At 43.4% G+C, this 19,062-nt stretch overlaps 1 pseudogene across 1 annotated transcript; it reads left to right on the top strand.

Moving 5' to 3' along the window:
* The first annotated feature begins 638 nt into the window (after positions 1-638).
* Positions 639-4,420, top strand: LOC308570914 (ribonuclease pseudogene; annotated as a pseudogene). The gene is made up of 2 exons (XR_014013400.1): positions 639-1,039; positions 2,921-4,420. The product of XR_014013400.1 is annotated as a ribonuclease pseudogene (transcript).
* Positions 4,421-19,062: the final 14,642 nt, after the last annotated feature.

The following is a 19,062-nucleotide window of genomic DNA, read 5'->3' as shown; positions in this document are numbered from 1 at the left end:
TAGTTGTCTTTGACTGAACCTATCCGTCCAGGGGTCCTTTACCTTTTACCTTTTTTACCTTGCACAGTAAGGCAACACCCAACCTTTATATCATTTCTTTTTCATGTTTACACATAGGCTTGCAGACCCTCGAAATGTCCCTATTTTCAGATTTGACCCCAGAATGTCCCAATTTTCTTTGGGATGTCTCTATTTTCATCAGAGAATATGGAGTTATACGACCCCTGAGCCAAGGAGATAAGTAACTATACAACCTTAAAAAAAAGAAAAAAAGGTAAAGGACCCCTGGATGGTTAAGCCCCATCAAAGGCAGCTATGGGGTTGCAGTGCTCATCTCACTTTCAGGCCAAGGGAGCCGGCGTTTGTCCACAGACAGCTTTACAGGTCATGTGGCCAGCTAGGTTTCAAACTGCTATGTTGGCAGGAGCTGGGACAGAGCAACAGGAGCTCACCCCATCACAGGGATTCAAACCGCCAACCCTCTGATCGGCAAGCCCAAGAGGCTCAGTGGTTTAGACCACAGCGCCACCCGTGTGCCAACATAGCAGTTTGAAAGCACACCAGTGCAAGTAGATAAATATGTACCAATGCAGTGGGAAGGTAAATGGCATTTTTATGTGCTCTGGTTTCTGTCATGGTGTTCCATTGTGCCAGAAGCATTTTAGTCATGCTTATGGGCTTCCCAGGAAAACAGATCCTGGGTCTAAATCCTGATGGTGATTGCCTGAAGTCAGGCACTGATCATAATGAAGAAGGGCTGAACACATTCGTTTCCAAAGATGGCGGTGTAGGTTGTCCACCTAATTTCATGCTATATAACTCAGCAACCTTCTGCCAGAAAGTTGCTATGTGCAGGATTACTTAAACAGGGAACTCATAGGACAGCTTAAACTTCTTCATATGACAACAGGCTTGCAAGCTCTATATAACAGGAACTCTGAGAAGAGGAAGGTTGTTCCTGCTGGAGTCCTCAGCCCTGTTGACAGCTGCATTCATTCATCTAGGAGGAAGCCAAAAAGGGAGACGCTTGACAGGTTGGGTAAGTTTGCAGTAATGGATCGTGCCTCGTTTCCCCAGAAGGCTACAACCATCAGTGATGCATGGAGTTTAGGAATGGAATGGATGAGTCTGTGTGACTGAGAAAGCCCTTTAGATTTAGATGTACATGTGTCCCTCTAGCCAGAACTCCTGGTTTCTGCCCATGAGTAGTGCTCAGAGGTGAAACACAACTGAAGATGTCAAAGGACTCGAGTCATCTGGTTTGAAATATAAAATAGGGACATTAAAAGGTCTGAGCTGATTTGGCTTGCCTTGGATTAAGCCAAGCTATTTCCTAATGTTTTCACAGAAATAGTCCTGCTTAATCACCTCAGTCACTCTGAACTGAGCCTGTGGAAGCTCACTTGTCACTAGATGCAAATATTGTTTTGTATGAATTACTCAGTCCCTAAAAAGGTAGCCCTTCTGGTTTAGTATGCTCATCTTTTTATTGCTGGAAAATTCATTTCTTCACAGCACGACCTGCCAAAATCTAGTAAGTCAAGTTCTTTCCAGCACATTATCTCCACGCAAGGAAGCTTGTCACCTGCTAAATTTCCACACATTAAAGGTTCGGTGTTCCTGCCAGGAATAAAACTAGCAACGCTTATGCAGGCATTCATATTCCGAATCACCAGGATCCTCAAGGGACCCACAAGAATACTGCAAGTTTAGGGGGAAGAATACTGCAAGTTTAGGCACTATAACTGTGACTATGAAAGGGCAGTGAACGAATGTTAAGAGGTAAAGATGGATGGATCTGTCAGTATTGCTTCTCTCACTTTCTTATTTTTTTAACCTTAAATTTAGTTCTCCACATTTCCACAGCAATTTGTAGGTTAATAAAATAAAATAAAATAAATAAAATAAATAAAATTCACCAGCAATTTAGTTAGGAGTAAATAGTCCATGTTTCTGCTGTGCTTTGAGGGGATTGGAAATGGAGAGGGATGATAGAGACAGCAATGGGGTGAGAGGGACATGGCAGCAGTGGTCTCTCAGCAGCGACAATATGACATTTGCCAGGATGGGGTTAGGATGCCCACTCTGCAGCCTCGGCTCATCCCCTTCCTGTCTTTCTAGCATGAGCCATAGCTCAATGCAAGAGCATGTGCTTCAAGGAACTGTGCTTAGTCTCCTGCCTGAAGCACTGGAGTTCAGTTACTAGTCAGTGTGGACAGAACTGAACTAGATGGACTGATGGTCTCGTTTAGTCTAAGGCAACTTCCTTTAGTGCACTGATGGGGAACCTCCATCCCACAGCCTTTCGACAAAATAACATTTTATACAAACGAGTCAGCTAGTATACTGTAGGTTTAGGAGACACACAAGATGACAACAGCTTGGTGACAGTTCAATGTGGTGATCATAATGGTCACACAGACTTCTTGGGACACTCCTGTCATCCTCAGTGGAAAAATACCTTGACAGAAAATATAATGTCTGTGATCTCTTTTCTGGAATTCACAAGTTTAAAAGGAACAACCTGCCACTCTCCAAACAGTCACAGATGCACAAAGACAGACCAAAAATGGGTATATTATTGTCAGGCAAGGATCACAATGGAATATAAAACACTATTTTAAAAACAAATCTTGCAGGGGAAATCTTTCCAATGGAAAATTCCACAGCCAAAAAGGCCCTGCCATTCCCCCCACAAGTAGTGCCCCATCCATTGTGGGGCAGATAGCAAAGGAGCTCCCTGGCAAAGGGATTGTCAGGTGACTGACAGTTGGGCTGCCCTGCCCACCTGTCAAAGTGACCAGCTTTGGCTGGGGTTTCTCAGGATCTGGTCCACACTAGGCAAAAAATGTTCCTCACCCCCTGCTTTAGCATATAGTGCTTAGCATGTGTGTTGCTTTATTATCGCTTGCCTTTGCAGATACCCAGCACAAAAGGACGCTGCCATGTCTCCCAGGAGCCCTCACCGTAGGGCCCTTCTTCTCCTGCTCGTCGTCATGGCCACCACCCTTCTCCCATGGAGCCAGGCTACATCTTACACTGACTTCCTGAAGAGGCACCAGGACGACCCGAAATCTGACTTGCAGAGTGACAGCACCTACTGCAACCTGATGATGCAACGGAGACACCTGAACTGCCAGCGAGGCAACACCTTCATCCATGCCAGCGAACAGCAGCTGACTTCCATCTGCAATTCCAGAGGGAAAATCCTGGATGGGAACCAGACCAGCAAGACCCTCTTCCCGATCACCATCTGCACCCGGGGGAAAGGCCTCCGAAGAGTCTTCTGCAGGTACAAGGGGAAAAGCAAAATCAAGAGGATCCGGGTCACGTGCAAGAAGGGTCTCCCTGTCCACTACATTTCTCATGCTTAAACCTAGCAATTGGAACAGGCCAGGCTGCTGAAAGAATCCTGCTTTGCCTTGGCCATTGCTCTTCAAGCTCATCTACCCAGAGCAATTTACAAAGCTGGGCCCCATCTTGGCTGCTCCCTCCTGCGTGCTATGCAAATTACACCCTGATGTGTCCTGTTTCTCTTTATTCTGCACAGCACATCACACAACTTTAATTCTGTGTTTAAAACAACGGCAGTGGTGTTTCTTTAAAACTCCAGAACGTGTCGATCCAAAAGAGTCTGCAGCTTGCTTGCTAGTTTCCATTATACTAGTTTCCAAATCAAGGGAAGCAGCCTCCACTGCCACCTGCCTATCCAGGGTGGTTCAAGAAGGAAGGAAGGAAGGAAGGAAGGAAGGAAGGAAGGAAGGAAGGAAGGAAGGAAGGAAGGGAGGAAAAAAGGAACAGAAAAGAAGAGAGGAGAGGAGAGAGAAAACACACACAGAGAGAGAGAGAGGGGGAGGGAGAGGGAGAGGAAACAGACACTATATTCATAAATCTGTATCAGAATGTAGCAAAGCTTGGGAGAGCTCAATATTTGAAGGGTTCACCAGCGTTTGCCAAACCCTTAATGCTTTGAGTAATAGAATAATAGAACTGTAGAACCCTGAGGATCCAGTCCATCTTCGACAATGAAGGAATCTCAACTAAAGCATCCGTGACAGATTACCATCCAACCTCTGTTTAAAAGCCTCCAGTGAAGGACTGTCCATCACCTTACAAGGTAGTCTGTTCCACTGTCAAATAGCTCTTACTACCAGAAAGTTCTACCTAATGATTAACCAGAACCTCTTTTCTTGTACTTTGAATCCATTGGTTTGGGTTCTACCCTCTGGAGCAGCAGAAAACAAACTTGCTGCATCTTCCATGTGACAGCTCTTCAGTTGTTTAAATATAGCTCTCTTCCCTTCTCCAGGCTTCTGTTGAAACTTTTTAGCCAGCTAGCTTTTAATTAGGCTTTGATAAGGTGACAGGCACATATTCTGGATTATCTTCTTCCATGCCTGAATTTACAGCTTTGCTAAAATAAAACTGGGCTTCATTCATGAAACCGAGTCCTTGGTTATTTAGAAAGCTCAATCTAAGTATACACAAGATCTCCTGTGTTGCTGGGTGGGCAAGGGAGGAATTAAGGGATGGATGAGAACCTACATTTTTCTTCCGTGACAGTGACTATATTACATTGATTTTTTCCACCTCTCTGCTATGGTTTTCTTTTTTTTAAAAAAAAAATCACTACCCAAAGAATAAGAATAAGAATTTAATATTTATACCCCGCCCATCTGGCTGGGTTTCCCCAGCCACTCTGGGCTGCTTCCAACAAAATATTAAAATACAATATTCTATTAAACATTAAAAGCTTCCCTAAACACGGCTGCTTTCAGATGTCTTCTAAAAGTCTGGTAGTTGTTTTTCTCTTTGACATCCAGTGGGAGGGCTTTCCACAGAGCGGGTGCCACTACCGAGAAGGCCCTCTGTCTGGTTCCCTGTAACTTGGCTTCTCACAATGAGGGAACCACCAGAAGGCCCTCGGCACTGGACCTCAGTTTCTGGGCAGAACGATGGGGGTGGAGACGCTCCTTCAGGTATACTTATGTATACAAATAAAGGTATACAAAGAAAACTGATGTATCCGGGAAGATTGATTGCAAGGAGCTTCCAAAGGATTACTCCAAATTGGTTGAATGGGCAATAAAAAGGCAATTGCAACCCACCATTAGCAACCGTGAAGTGATGCACATTGGATTCAAATATCCTGATTTCACATGTGTGCTATTAGGCTCTGAACTGGTGGTGGTTGATCTGGTACAAGAGCTTGCGGTTGTGGTGGAAAGCTCAATAAAGATGTTGACTCAGCACATGGCAGCCATAAATGATGAATTTCATGTTAGGAACTTTATGTCATGTCTCAGAAATGATTGGACTTACCAATCAAGGCACTGAGTACCAAATCACTGATTCATATCAATCATAACCATATTTACTGGAAGGAAATCCACCATGTGTTCTGTATTGGGCACTAATTCCCATCAATGGCTTCCCAGAACACTCATGTAAATCACAAAACTGGCTTCAGTTTTGGAGGGCTAGCACTGTTTATTTGTTTAGCAGCAGGCCAGACATAATTTCAAGTGTACCCCGTTATAGTAGAACTGATGTAAGACAGCAGAAAGGCAAATTATCTGCCTGAGAGCCAGAAACACACTCATTCGTAAATTGCTGACATGCTCTTAAGCCCCATTCTGTGCCCAGTAAGCACAGGATGCCTTTTCCCAGAGGCTCTGTGGCCCATAGACTGCAGCACAATGCTGGGCAAGGTTTTGCCCAGTATACCTTCTTTGTGTTATGGGCTCATGGGAAAAATCTGTCCCATGAGCCCTTGCTGCAGGCGGGAGGGGAAAGCCCCGTCTATGTCCAGCGTGGGTGGGCTAGGGCAGAGTGACAGATGCCGCTGTAAATATCTGATTCACCGACTATGAATGACTAAACTGGGAAGTGCATGTTGGCAAGAGCTGCTACTGCCACCGAGTTAAACATGAAAATTTCCTGAAGGCAGATCTTGAAAGGGAGCCCAGGATAGCACTTCTGAGCCTCCAACCTATGCTCAAAGAGTAGTTAGACCCACCCCAAAGCAATGTGCAATTGGTTCCCTGCCCCATGCTGACCTTCTCTGCTGTGATTAGAATCCCCACAGGTGGCATTTCAAGAATGAGTCCATGATGTGGCTACGACTAGCTATACTATCTCAGAAAACAATGATCTCTTGGGCCGATAGGGAGCAACAGGTTTGATTGCTGCTTTCTCTAGTCACTCCTTTTTCCGCACTCAAACCAGAAAAGGAGTTGGAAGGAAAGAGTAGAGGAGACCTGCTGGCCACGATCTGTTCAGCACATCCATGTCTTCCACCAACTGTGATGTATAAAGACTTCAGCATTCCCTTGTAGTCTCCTGAATCAATTATGTGGGTGCCTTTTTCAGGAAACGTTACTCCATGATGCCTCTTCAGCAACAAACACACATTTCTCCTCTTCAAGCTGGATCACTAAGCAATGGCGTAGACCAGGCATAGGCAAACTCTGGCCCTCCAGTTGTTTGGGACTACAACTCCCATCATCCCTAGCTAACAGGACCAGTGGTCAGGGATTATGGGAATTGTAGTCCCAAACGTCTGGAGGGCTGGAGCTTGCCTATGCCTGGCGTAGACTGCTGGGCCAGCCTCAGTTGGCCTCTTGGGAAATTATATGGCTCTGGGGAGAAATGCACCTGAGCAGAGATAAAGGAAGACACAGGAACTCACTGAGCAGAAAGAACAGGAGTTTGGACTAGTTGGCCCTTTAGGCTGATCCAGTGGGGCTTATTTTATGTTCTTAATGTTTCTGGGAAAGGCTAAAGATTGGATCTCCCAAATGAGGAAATGACATTCTCTTGTCGTTGCAATGATCAGACTGCCCCAGCTCCCATTTGTTACCTGAAAAACTGGCTCTTTACTTTTATGGAGGGATGTTACTAGAATGCCATAGCTTTTTCAGCATTCATCTTGATCCCAATCTTTGATTTGCACAAACACACATAGACGCACACACAACTGAACAAATGTCACCTCCTACCCTCAAGGTCTAGATGAAGCACAGGGAAGAAGCTGTAGCTCTCCAGACATCTCCAAAGGCTGAAACTCGGAATAAATATGCTGTATTTTTCCGTGTATTAGACAAGGTTTATTTTACTCAAAAATCATGTAAAAAAACTGTGGTCATCCTATACATGGATAAGTGGGGGTGGGGGAGCTGTGTGCCGCCATCCAGCTGGTTGGCAGGCTCACAACTCCCCCCCCCCATGCCGCTGTGGGAGGCGTGCGCTCTAGGGAGCATTCCCCGCAGTGGCATAGGGGGAGCGGCTGCCCACTTTGCCAACCCCCAGCAATGGCCCTGCTGGGGTGATGGCGCATGTGCAATTCCCCCTAAAAAAAGCTCAACAAATTTGGGCACCCTTCCTTATTTTCATTAAATTTAGTCCCCCAAAATAGGGGGGTCTTATACCTGGGGGGCATCTTATACATGGAAGAATACGGTATTTACTGCAGGAAGATCGCATGAATAGCGGAAGGGTAACCTTGCAAAGAAACCCAAGAAACTCAAGGTAAAAGGGTATTTGTGGTTATGGGTGTATTATCAATTAGTCAAGTATTGTACCATGATGAAATACCCTTTACTTGAAATGAAGCAGGAGGTTAAACTACCTAATTAGGCCTCAGACTTCTGTGAAGGTTATTTGTTCACAACTTATAATGGACACTGGTACAAGCTGTCAAGTGCTTGTGTGAAAGAGTGTACACTTGTTGATTTGCACGGTTTCACCATAAACTCATCAAACATTGTATATGAATACAGGGCTTTTTTTCACCTGGAACTCGCCGGAACTCAATTCTGGCACCTCTCAGGTGTGTGCCATTGCCATTATAAGAGAACAGGGGAGGTGTTCATGATGAGTTAGGTAGGAAGGTAAACGGTGTTTTTGTGCGCTCTGGTTTCCATCACCATGTTCCATTGCACCAGAAGCAGTTTAGTCATGCTGGCCACATAATCCAGATGCTGTCTGTGGACAAATACCAGCTCCCTCAGCCGGAAAGCAAGATGCGCGTCGCAAACCCCATAGCCGCCTTTGACTGGACCAGTGGCGTAGCGTGGGGGGTGCAAGGGGGGCAGGCCGCACCGGGGGGCCGCATCTGGGGGGGGCGTGCTCGCTGCCTCCGGAGTCGCCGAAGAGCCTCGGGCGCAGGCTGTAGCAGAGCCGCATGTCTCGCGGCGCCCGGCTGAAGGCGCCCGGCAGGCAGCGGCTCTCAGTGCTCGCCGCGGAGGACGCGCCAGGCAGCCCCTCCTCACAGCCCCGCCTCCGCCGCTGCTGCTGCAGCTGCTGGGCCGTTGCATTTTCCTCGCCTCTCTGCCCCCCTCCTCCTCCGGGCAAGCGGCGTCGTTTGGGCGGCAGCGCCAGCGGCAACTCGCAAGTTAGGGGTTAGGGGGGGCGCAAATTACGTGCCTTGCCCCGGGTTAGGGGGCGCAAATTACTTGCATTGCCCCGGGTGCTGACAACTCACGCTACACCACTGGACTGGACTTAACCATCCAGGGGTCCTTTACCTGTACCTTAAGCAACCTCTAGGTTAGATTACTGTAAGGCGCTCACCTCAGGGCTGCCTCTGAAGACAATTTAGAAACTTCAGTTAGTGCAGAACTCAGTGGCCAGTTCAAGACTGTTTGGTCATATTACACCAATCCTGGCCTGACTGCAGTCACTTCCAGACCCAACTTAAAGTGCTAGCTATGACACTGTGTCATGGGATGGGGGTTATTGATTTATTTTTGTTCTCATTTTTATTTTATATTCTGTGTTTTCTTAATACTGTATTATTATGCATGATTATTTTATTAAAATATTATTTCTAGAGGTAAAAGCTGTATCCACCAGATGGGCGGGGTACAAATAAATTATTATTATTATTATTATTATTATTATTATTATTATTATTATTATTATTGGCCGATGGGGCAGACAGAGTCATGCAGTTTCAGACATAAGCAAAGGGGAAGACCTCACTGACCTGTAGGTGAGAACTGGATTTATTCCATTGACTGATTGAGAAGAAAGCACGACTATGGATGTGCAATACTTGAAAGTAGCTTCCGACTCACAGTGAGTGGATCAGAAGCCCAGAGCAGGTGAATGGCTCTGGATAGAGAATTGTGGGACATTTAGATCAATGCTCAAGAGCTTGATACCACTTCTGGTGTCCAAATTGTGGGGCCAAATTGAGGTCTCTCATGGTTTTTCTTTGATTAAACTCCATTCGCTCTATTGTAGAACAAGATAATTATTCTTTTGTTTCTTTGATGTTCAGTAATATTCCTCCAAATTGTGAAAATTGCAATTAGGGCCTTGAACCACTTTCATGGTGGTGAGTGTTAGGTCAATGTATGGATACATCTTTTATTAATGAACGACATTGAAAGAATGGAAGTTTGTTTATTACTCTTGGGGAGTAATAAACTGCCTTGCAGTTATTATGTAAGCAAAGGTTTTTTTTCTAAACAGAATCTTGTTTTGTGATAAATATTCAGCAGTGACTGGAACACAGTTCCTTATCTGAGTGCTTCCAGAAACATTGTGATTTAATTTATCCAGCAACTAGACTCATTGACTTTGTGAAATAATTCCAGTCATTTTATTGCTGTTGCTTCTGTCATCACAGCCTTGTAGCCTAGTTTATCACAATCTAGAATACTTGATTAGACAGTACCAAATCTGACCAGTATAAATTAATATAGGTAAAGGTAAAGGTACCCCTGCCTGTATGGGCCAGTCTTGCCAGACTCTAGGGTTGTGCGCTCATCTCACTCTGTAGTCCGGGAGCCAGCGCTGTCTGCAGACACTTCCGGGTCACGTGGCCAGCGTGACAAGCTGCATCTGCCGTGGAATATATATTTCTTATATACAGCTTTGTTCTTTCCCCCTTTTTTCTCTGTATCACTCTATTTCTTTTAAAACTGAAATTATGTCAATAAAATATGAACGTTAAAAATCCATGAAATTGTCTGTGGCTTTCTGGTCCACCTCCATTTGTTTTTCTCGCAGAACTGCCAGTTTTGTTCTTTTCTCACATCACCAAAACAATGTCTCCAAATTCCTTCCAAATACCAGAATTTTAGATTTCAAGTTGTATTCGCTACCATACTAAAACCCACAAGTTTCAGCACCTGCAGAAGTCTCAGGTCCTTCTTCTCCCTACTTGTCAGGGATGTGGCTGAATAGAACACCTGGGAAGAGTCTGACTCAGGAGATGAAGGAATGCATACACAGACAGAGCAGGAGTGGGTTAGTTCAGCCCCCCTTCATCAAGAGTTCCCAGTCACGCTGGCTACATAATCCAGATGCTGTCTGTGGACAAATACCAGCTCCCTCGGCCTGAAAGCAAGATGGGCGTTGCAAACCCTATAGCTGCCTTTGACTGGACTTAACCGTCCAGAGGTCCTTTACCTGTACCTCACATAACCTCTAGGTTTTATTACTGCAAGGCACTCAACTCAGGGCTGCCTCTGAAAACAATTTGGAAACTTCAGTTAGTGCAGAACTCAGTGGCCAGTCCTAGACTGATTGGTCGTATTACACCAATCCTGGCCTGACTGCACTCATTTCCAGACCCAACTTAAAGTGCTAGCTATGACACTGTGACATGGGGTGGGGCATTACTGGTTTATTTTTGTTCTCATTTTTATTTTATATTCTGTGTTTTCTTGATACTGTATTATTACGCATGATTATTTTATTAAAGTATTATTTCTAGAGGTAAAAGCTGTATCCACCAAGAAGGGGTCGTCTTGGTGCCCCAAATCATAAGACTTTCCAATTAAAACAGTTGACACACGTGATTAACTCATCTTCAACGGGTCAAAATGGAACTGGAACCTTCACAGATCTCCCCTAATGCTTTATCCTTCTTGAAAACTTCATGTGCTTGCATTAGCAAAATGGTACAGTTGTACCAAGGTTTTCAAATGCCTTTGTACCTGTACGTTTTGGCTCCCAAACGATCGAAACCCGGAATTGAGCCTTCCGGTTTTTGGACTTTTTTTGGAAGCCGGACAGCCAATGCGGCTTTCACTATTGTTTCCAGTGCGCCTGTGCAATCAAAGCCAATCGGAAGCTGCGCCTTGGTTTCCAAACATCTTGGCACCCACTGTGAATGTAGCAAAATAAACATTGGAGTCCGTTCAGGTCCTCAAGCTAGTTTTCAGGCTAGTTCCTTCAGTCATGTGACTGTTCTGAGAAGCCACTGACAAGAATTAGCTCCCAGTACAAAATGCAAAGTAGATTTCCTTCAGGTAAATATGGCTGCTTTTTTTATTTATCGGTACACATCCATGTTTTGGAACTCAATGCATTGATTGATAAGTCCAAGCAATAGTGTTTCCAGATATAGAATGAGCCTTTTCCTAACATGGAATTCAGCTCTATAGTCTGAGGGGATAAACTGGAAAGCGTTAGATGATTCTGGAAGCTTCTAGAAGGTTCACTCCTGCTCTGCCTGTGGCTGAACTCCCTCCTCTCCAGAGTCGGACTCTGGCTCCCTCTGTACTGGCATTCCTGTGGGATATAAAGCTGTCAGTCAAGCCCAACATTCTGAGAGAACTAACTGCCTCTATGTGGCAGGCAGTTTTGTCAGTTGGTTGGTTGGTCGGTTGCTGCTAGGAGTGTTAACTGGTAACTGCTAAGATGCAGTCTTTTCATGATTCACTACTAACTAGTACAGTGGTACCTCGGGTTAAATACTTAATTCGTTCTAGAGGTCCGTTCTTAAGCTGAAACTGTTCTTAACCTGAAGCAACACTTTAGCTAATAGGGCCTCCTGCTGCCGCCGCGCCGCCACCTCAAGATTTCTGTTCTCATCCTGAAGCAAAATTCTTAACCTGAGGTAATATTTCTGGGTTAGCAGAGTCTGTAACCTGATGAGGCATCTGTTCATAGTCTGCATTTTAATCAAGGCTTATATTTTGATCAGATACCTGTATTCTTAAAATGAGCTTAAAATATATTTTAAAATATCTGTATCTCCCATGCCAGGCAGCATCTCTCATGCCAGGCAGTGAGTGCATCGGCAGATGTGCTCATCTTAAACAGGGCCCCTCTGACAGAGCCTCAGGGTTGCAAAAGGAAATTACAGGCTAGGAGCAAAAGGTCACACTGACCATACAAAATTACAGAATACAATTAAGCTATAAAAACACAATTATTATGCCTCCCCTTAGAGACTTAAGCCAAAGGGTAAATTGAAGAAGTTGCTTTTAGAACAGCAGCTGTTTCAGCAGGAAAAGGGGGACTGTAAACTAAGAGGCTTCTCTCTGAAGTTGCTTTTGGAAACTGTTTTTTTACTAAGTTCCCTTTCTTCTAAAAATCTATATATATTAATGTATAAATATATTGGCTTAAATGTAATTATGCAAATGATTTAGAAATTAGAAATGTTAGATTCATGTTAGATTCTTATTTCATAGAATCATAGAATAATAGAGTTGGAAGAGACCACAAGGGCCATTGAATCCAGACCCCTGCCAAGCAGGAAACACAATCAGAGCACTCCTGACATATGGTTGCCGGGCCTCTGTTTAAAATGAAATTAAAAACCATCTGGTTTGCAGTGAAAATGGCAGTAGGGGCCAAAGGTTATCTGGTAATTAAGGTGCCTTGTCGAGGTTAATGGCTACTTGTTTGCCATTTATAAATAGAAGAAAATATAGCTCTCTGTCTCCCATAAAAGGTAATAGGAAATGAGTGTATCTTTTATGATTGGTTCTAACAAACAGCCAATAGGAATTTCAACCAGGCTGATTGGACAGAGGCAGCCAAAGGAGGAGCAAGGGGACTGGGCTGAGGGAATATAAGTGCTGGCCATGAGGGCTGGAAGGCCAGAGCATTGGTAACCATATACCACTGTGTCTCTCATTTATTTGTCTGACAAATAAATAATTATTTTAATTTCTCTATTGCTGCGTTGAATATTTCATTCCAGCTAAGCGTTAACCACAAGCAGGGTGCTACACTGAAGCGTATGTAACCTGAAGCGTATGTAACCTGAAGCATATGTAACCTGAAGCGTATGTAACCACTGTATATAGTTTATCTGTTATAAAATCTAAGCCAAACCTGCCTTCAGGAACAACTATGTAATGCAGAAGGAATCTGAAACTAATGTAGTTTCTGTTAATATGCTTCAGATTCATGTGTGTTTTCTTTAAGAGGGACAGAAAGGGATTATCGACCAGGAAGGTATAATTATTGGTAGGATTAAAGCAAGTTAGCAAACCCATAAACTCAAACTTGGGATCATTTAAACTCTGCTAAATTATATAAACATTCCCACAATTCCTTCCTTTCCAGAGTCAGACTCTTCCCAGGCATTCAATTCAGCCACATCCCGGACAAGTAGGGAGCAGGAGGACCTGAGACTTCTGTAGGTGCCGAAATTTGGGGTTTTTAGTAGAGTAGCCAATACAACTTGAAATCTAAAATTCAGGTACTTGGAAGGAATTTGGAAACATTATTTTGGTGAATGAGCAAAGCACGGAACTGGTAGTGCTGTGAGGAAAAAAATATGGAAGTGGACCAGAAAGCCACAGGCAGTTTCATGGATTTTTAATGTTCATATTTTATTGAGATAATGTCAGTTTTAAAAGAACTAGATTGATACAGAGAAAAAAAGGGGGGAAAGAACAAAGCTGTATATAAGCTGTCTGCTTATCTGAGTCACAAGGTGGAAGAGTTAGAAAAGAGGCTGGGTTTTAATAAGCAACCAGGGATTCCACAAATAACTGCTTGATCCTACAGCAGCAAGAATCATGTGAAAAGGAATGAGACCATACATATATATGATGAAAAGCGAGGTTGGAGATGAGCAGTGGGACAAAGTGGAGGCCCAAAGTGATCAGAGTGGCCTTTTCACCCTCAAGAAGGAAGGAATCCTGGTGGCAATCCAATGGTGACTTGTGAGCAGGTAAAATAGATATTTGCTTATGTAAAAGGATTTCCCCAACTCCTCCTTCTTGCAATCCTCTTCCCTTTGCCCAGACCTGTCCTGGAAGATTGGGGGACTACCTTGAGAGGTTTCTTGAGAGGGATGCAGTGTGTGTGGGGGGGAGTGTAGGGGGCTGCTGAGTGTCGGAGTGGATGGTACCTTACGTTTTTTGCCTGAGCAGAAGTCTGCTTGTGCAACAATGGCATTCAAAATCTTAATTCAATTGGGTATCCGTTCTCACATGAAAGGGAAATTTCCCTAGTAAGGTCAAATGCGAGGTATCTCAAATAATATTTTAAACACATGGTGGTTGGAACAGGAGATGAGCTCGACATGGGACCAGTTACTGGTATGTCCGAAACAGTGCAGATGTTTTTAAGATCCTGGTCGGAGACATGAATGAAAGTGTGTGATTTTCCATATGTCAGGCCTCTTTTGCTTCTTAGATAGTTGCAGTAATCTTCGACTTCAGTCTCCGGGTAATCGACATACTCGTCTTTGAAGGATTGGAAGTCCCAGGAGGCTTCAGTCCCCAGCACCATCCAGGAGAGCAAAACCAAGAGCAGCCATACAGGACAGGGCCCCTTGGCAGCCATGGCTCACTGTGGCTCTTGGTGGTTGTTCTGTGCAGAAAAAACAGGAAACGGTGTAAAGTTCAACAGGGCATTTCATGCTTTCCCTTTTCCCATCAGATTTATTATATAACCCACTTCCCAGGAAAAAGCAAGGGAAAATCTGAAAAGGGCTATGACAGCCTTGCTCAAATTGCAATCCTAATTCCCTCATTAGGTAGTTATGAGGCTGTCTAATACTGCCCTCAGACACTGCCCCATCTACTTCAGTACTGTGGTACCTCAGAAGTCAAACAAAATCCCTTCTGGAACTCCGTTTGACTTCCAAAATGTTCAGAATCCAAGGAACAGCTTCTGATTGGTTTCATGAAGCTCCTGCAGCCAATCGGAAGGTGGGAAGTTGCATCAGAAGTTTGGGTTCCAAACAGTGTTCGAAAACTGAAAGACTCCCTTCCAGGTTTACAGCATTCAGGAGCCAAAGTGTTTGACTCGCAAGGTGTTCGGATCCAAGGTACGCCTTTATTGTCTAGCATTGAGTTGTGGCCCTTCCCCATTCCCATCTCTCTTCCTCCACCCCATTACAACTATGAAACTATAGTCTAGCTGACAGGCAGATTGAAGAAATAAATAAGACTAAGTTCCAGAGACTAATAAGCACCTCAAAAATCACACAAAAATTAGCCTCTGCAAACACAATGAATGACACCATTATTCTTCATGTCACAACAGCAGGAATAAACAGGCGTGAGTTCCACAAATTAGCATACTGAGATTCCCTAAGTGCCAAACTGTTAACCTGAGTCAGAGTGTGGTGGCCTCCTCAGGGAGCTGATTCAGGTTGTCATGAAATAATAGCAATTTGTTGATTATTGCCAATGTATTTTTATTGCCAGAAAGAAGGAACAGTGTTTGACTCCCAGGGCAGCATAAGTACAACCAACTGAAAAAAGGTAGTCCCTACTCGCGGCTGCAGATTGTAATGATACAAAAGGACAAAGGGATGAATGAAGAAGAAAAACACAGACCTCTGTGCCCATCCTTAAAGTCAAACAGACGAACTAAGAAATTCATAAAATTTATTCAAGTCAGGCCCTGCATTCTCTTTGAGACATCCCAATGATGACTTGGCATCTACTTTCTATATTTCTAGATAAATGTAAACACCTTTGAAATGGGCACCTTTCATGACTGTAAAATTATCCTAAATCTCGGAATGTAGCTTTTTCCAATGAAGCTACATTTCCCTATACATAGAGCTTTACTTCCTACTTTCTGTTCATACCTTCTCAAAATGTACATTTGTATATAAGCATACTGGGCTTCCTTGTATTGGGGTGGTGTTACTTACATGACTTAGTCTTCCTCCATAAATTAAACAAATTCTGCATATAGCAATATTTAAATTCCGGAGAAAGCATTGTAACCTAAATTTCAGCATGGCTGTTACATACAGTCATCTCATCAGCCTTCTGTACTCTGAATTGATACAGCCAATCCACAGCTCAGCCACCACATCTATTGTCAGAGAGCTTGTGCTCAAAGATGATTGGCTGCCAGTGAAATGCAGGTAAAGAATATGGCTGCCATGACTAGAACTTAGGAGAAGGAGTCACACAGAGGTTAAATATTTATGAATATATGCATAGAGAAATAAAATCCCAGCGGGGGGGGGGGGGAATACAAGGAGAAAAGTTTTGTTAAACATGGAAAAGGTTTATTCTATCAAAGACAGGGGGAAATTGAAATCAAGTATGGAAGAAAGAAATGACAGACAAAGTTTAGCTATTCAAAAGTTGGCTGATTTAAAACCCGCCTGCAGTTTGCCTTCTAGGCCACCTTTCCCACTCCTGAGCAAAAGAATGAACATAGCTTCGTAGATGAGCATGTTGAGGCCTTTTTCTTACCTAGTGTAATAGAAATTGGTCTCCCAAAGAGTGGATCGAAATATCTTCTTTCACTCGTATGCGCCAGGAAGAGACACCTTATATAGAGAGAATTCAGCTATAGTGGATGATGATACGTGGAAAATTGTTACTGGATGTACTGGAACAAAGGCTGGGAACCTATTTTTCCCCCAGTAGGTGATGAAAATGAAGCATCATTAGTAGAAAAATATGAAGGTCTAATTGCTAATTGGTCTTGAATATTATAGTAGTTCCCATATATTGTTTTACTGGAAGGATGCATTCTGTACCCAACAGGTTGATGGTATAGCTGATGTCTATATTCTCGCATGAATATTTTTACTCACTCCAGACAGGCATATTACATCATGCAATGCATGGGAAAGTGTTCACCCACCCATATTTATCAGGGCTAATCCTGATTCTCTGCAGTGGATACAGTGCTTATAGCATGAATGTTTCCCCTTGTTATTAAAGACTCACTGGAAGACCCAAGAGGCAGATATCTTTTACTTAGGGGTACCTCTGGATGCTTCGCTGTCGCTTGAGGCTAAGGTGGCATCAGTGGCACAGAGTACCTTCCATTGACTTCAGCTGATGGCCTAGCTATACGCCTATCTGGACACAGACAACCTAACTACTGTTGTCTAAGCTCTGGGTACCTCTAGGTTAGATTAGTGTAAGGTGTTCTACTAGAGCTCTGAAGACCATTCAGAAACTTCAGTTAGTGCAGAACTCGGTGTCCAGGGCAAGATTCTTCGGTCATATTACACCAAGCCCAACTGCACTCATTTCCAGGCCCAACTCATGGGATGGGAGATTATTTATTGTTCATTTTTTTTGGTTCTTATTTTCAGTATCTGTTTTGTGTTTTTTATACTGTATTCCTATGCATTATTATTGTATTAAGATATCATTTCAAGAGGTAAAATCTGTATCCACGCCCAAATCATAAGTTGTACTCCAAGGCTTTCCAATTAAAACAGTTGACGCACATGATTAACTCATCTTCAACTCTGTGGGCCAAAATGGAACTGGAACCCTCCGAAATCTCTCCTAATGCTTTATCCTTCATGAAAACATCACATGCTTGCATTAGCAAAATAAGGTTTCCGTTTCTATAGCTGAAGCCATTTACTCATACGGTATAAATGGTCAAACACTTCAAGAATATGTCAGAACCAGAACTTCTACTAATTCCAGGCCAATAGGGCAGACAGAAATATGCAGGTTCAGACATAAGCAAAGGAGAAGACCTCATTGACCTGTAGGTGAGAACTGGATTTATTCCATCGACTGATTGAGAAGAAAACACGACTATGGATGTGCAATACTTGAAAGTAGCTTCCGACTCACAGTGGGTGGATCAGAAGCCCAGAGCAGATGAATTGCCCTGCGTAGAGAATTGTGGCAGATTTAGATCAATGCTCAAGAGCTTGATATCTCTTCTGCGGTCCAAAATGTGGAGCCAAATTGAGGTCTGTCATGGTTCTTCTTTGATTAAACTCCATTTGCTCTATTGTAGAACAAGATAATTATTCTTTTGTTTCTTTGAGGTTCAACAATATTCCTCCCAATTGTGAAAATTGCAATTAGGGCCTTGAACCACTTTCATGGTGGTGAGTGTTAGGTCAATGTATGGATACCGCTTTTATTAATGAATGACATTGAAAGAATGGAAGTTTGTTTATTACTCTTGGGGAGTAATGAACTGCCTTGCAGTTATTATGTAAGCAAAGGTCTTTTTTCTAAACAGAATCTTGTTTTGTGATAAATATTCAGCAGTGACTGGAACACAGTTCCTTATCTGAGTGCTTCCAGAAACATTGTGATTTAATTTATCCAGCAACTAGACTCATTGACTTTGTGAAATAATTCCAGTCATTTTATTGCTGTTGCTTCTGTCATCACAGCCTTGTAGCCTAGTTTATCACAATCTAGAATACTTGATTAGACAGTACCAAATCTGACCAGTATAAATTAATATAGGTAAAGGTAAAGGTACCCCTGCCTGTATGGGCCAGTCTTGCCAGACTCTAGGGTTGTGCGCTCATCTCACTCTGTAGTCCGGGAGCCAGCGCTGTCTGCAGACACTTCCGGGTCACGTGGCCAGTGTGACAAGCTGCATCTGCCGTGGAATATATATTTCTTATATACAGCTTTGTTCTTTCCCCCTTTTTTCTCTGTATCACTCTATTTCTTTTAAAACTGAAATTATGTTAATAAAATATGAACGTTAAAAATCCATGAAATTGTCTGTGGCTTTCTGGTCCACCTCCATTTGTTTTTCTCGCAGAACTGCCAGTTTTGTTCTTTTCTCACATCACCAAAACAATGTTTCCAAATTCCTTCCAAATACCAGAATTTTAGATTTCAAGTTGTATTCGCTACCATACTAAAACCCACAAGTTTCAGCACCTGCAGAAGTCTCAGGTCCTTCTTCTCCCTACTTGTCAGGGATGTGGCTGAATAGAACACCTGGGAAGAGTCTGACTCTGGAGATGAAGGAATGCATACACAGACAGAGCAGGAGTTTGTTAGTTCAGCCCCCCTTCATCAAGAGTTCCCAGTCACGCTGGCTACATAATCCAGATGCTGTCTGTGGACAAAAACCAGCTCCCTCGGCCTGAAA

The sequence above is a fragment of the Podarcis bocagei genome (genome assembly GCF_964188305.1).
Source record: "Podarcis bocagei genome assembly, chromosome: 13".
NCBI classification, from domain to species: Eukaryota; Metazoa; Chordata; class Lepidosauria; order Squamata; family Lacertidae; genus Podarcis; species Podarcis bocagei.
The sequence above is the reverse complement of the archived record's forward strand: the minus strand, read 5'-3'. Positions and strand labels throughout refer to the sequence as shown.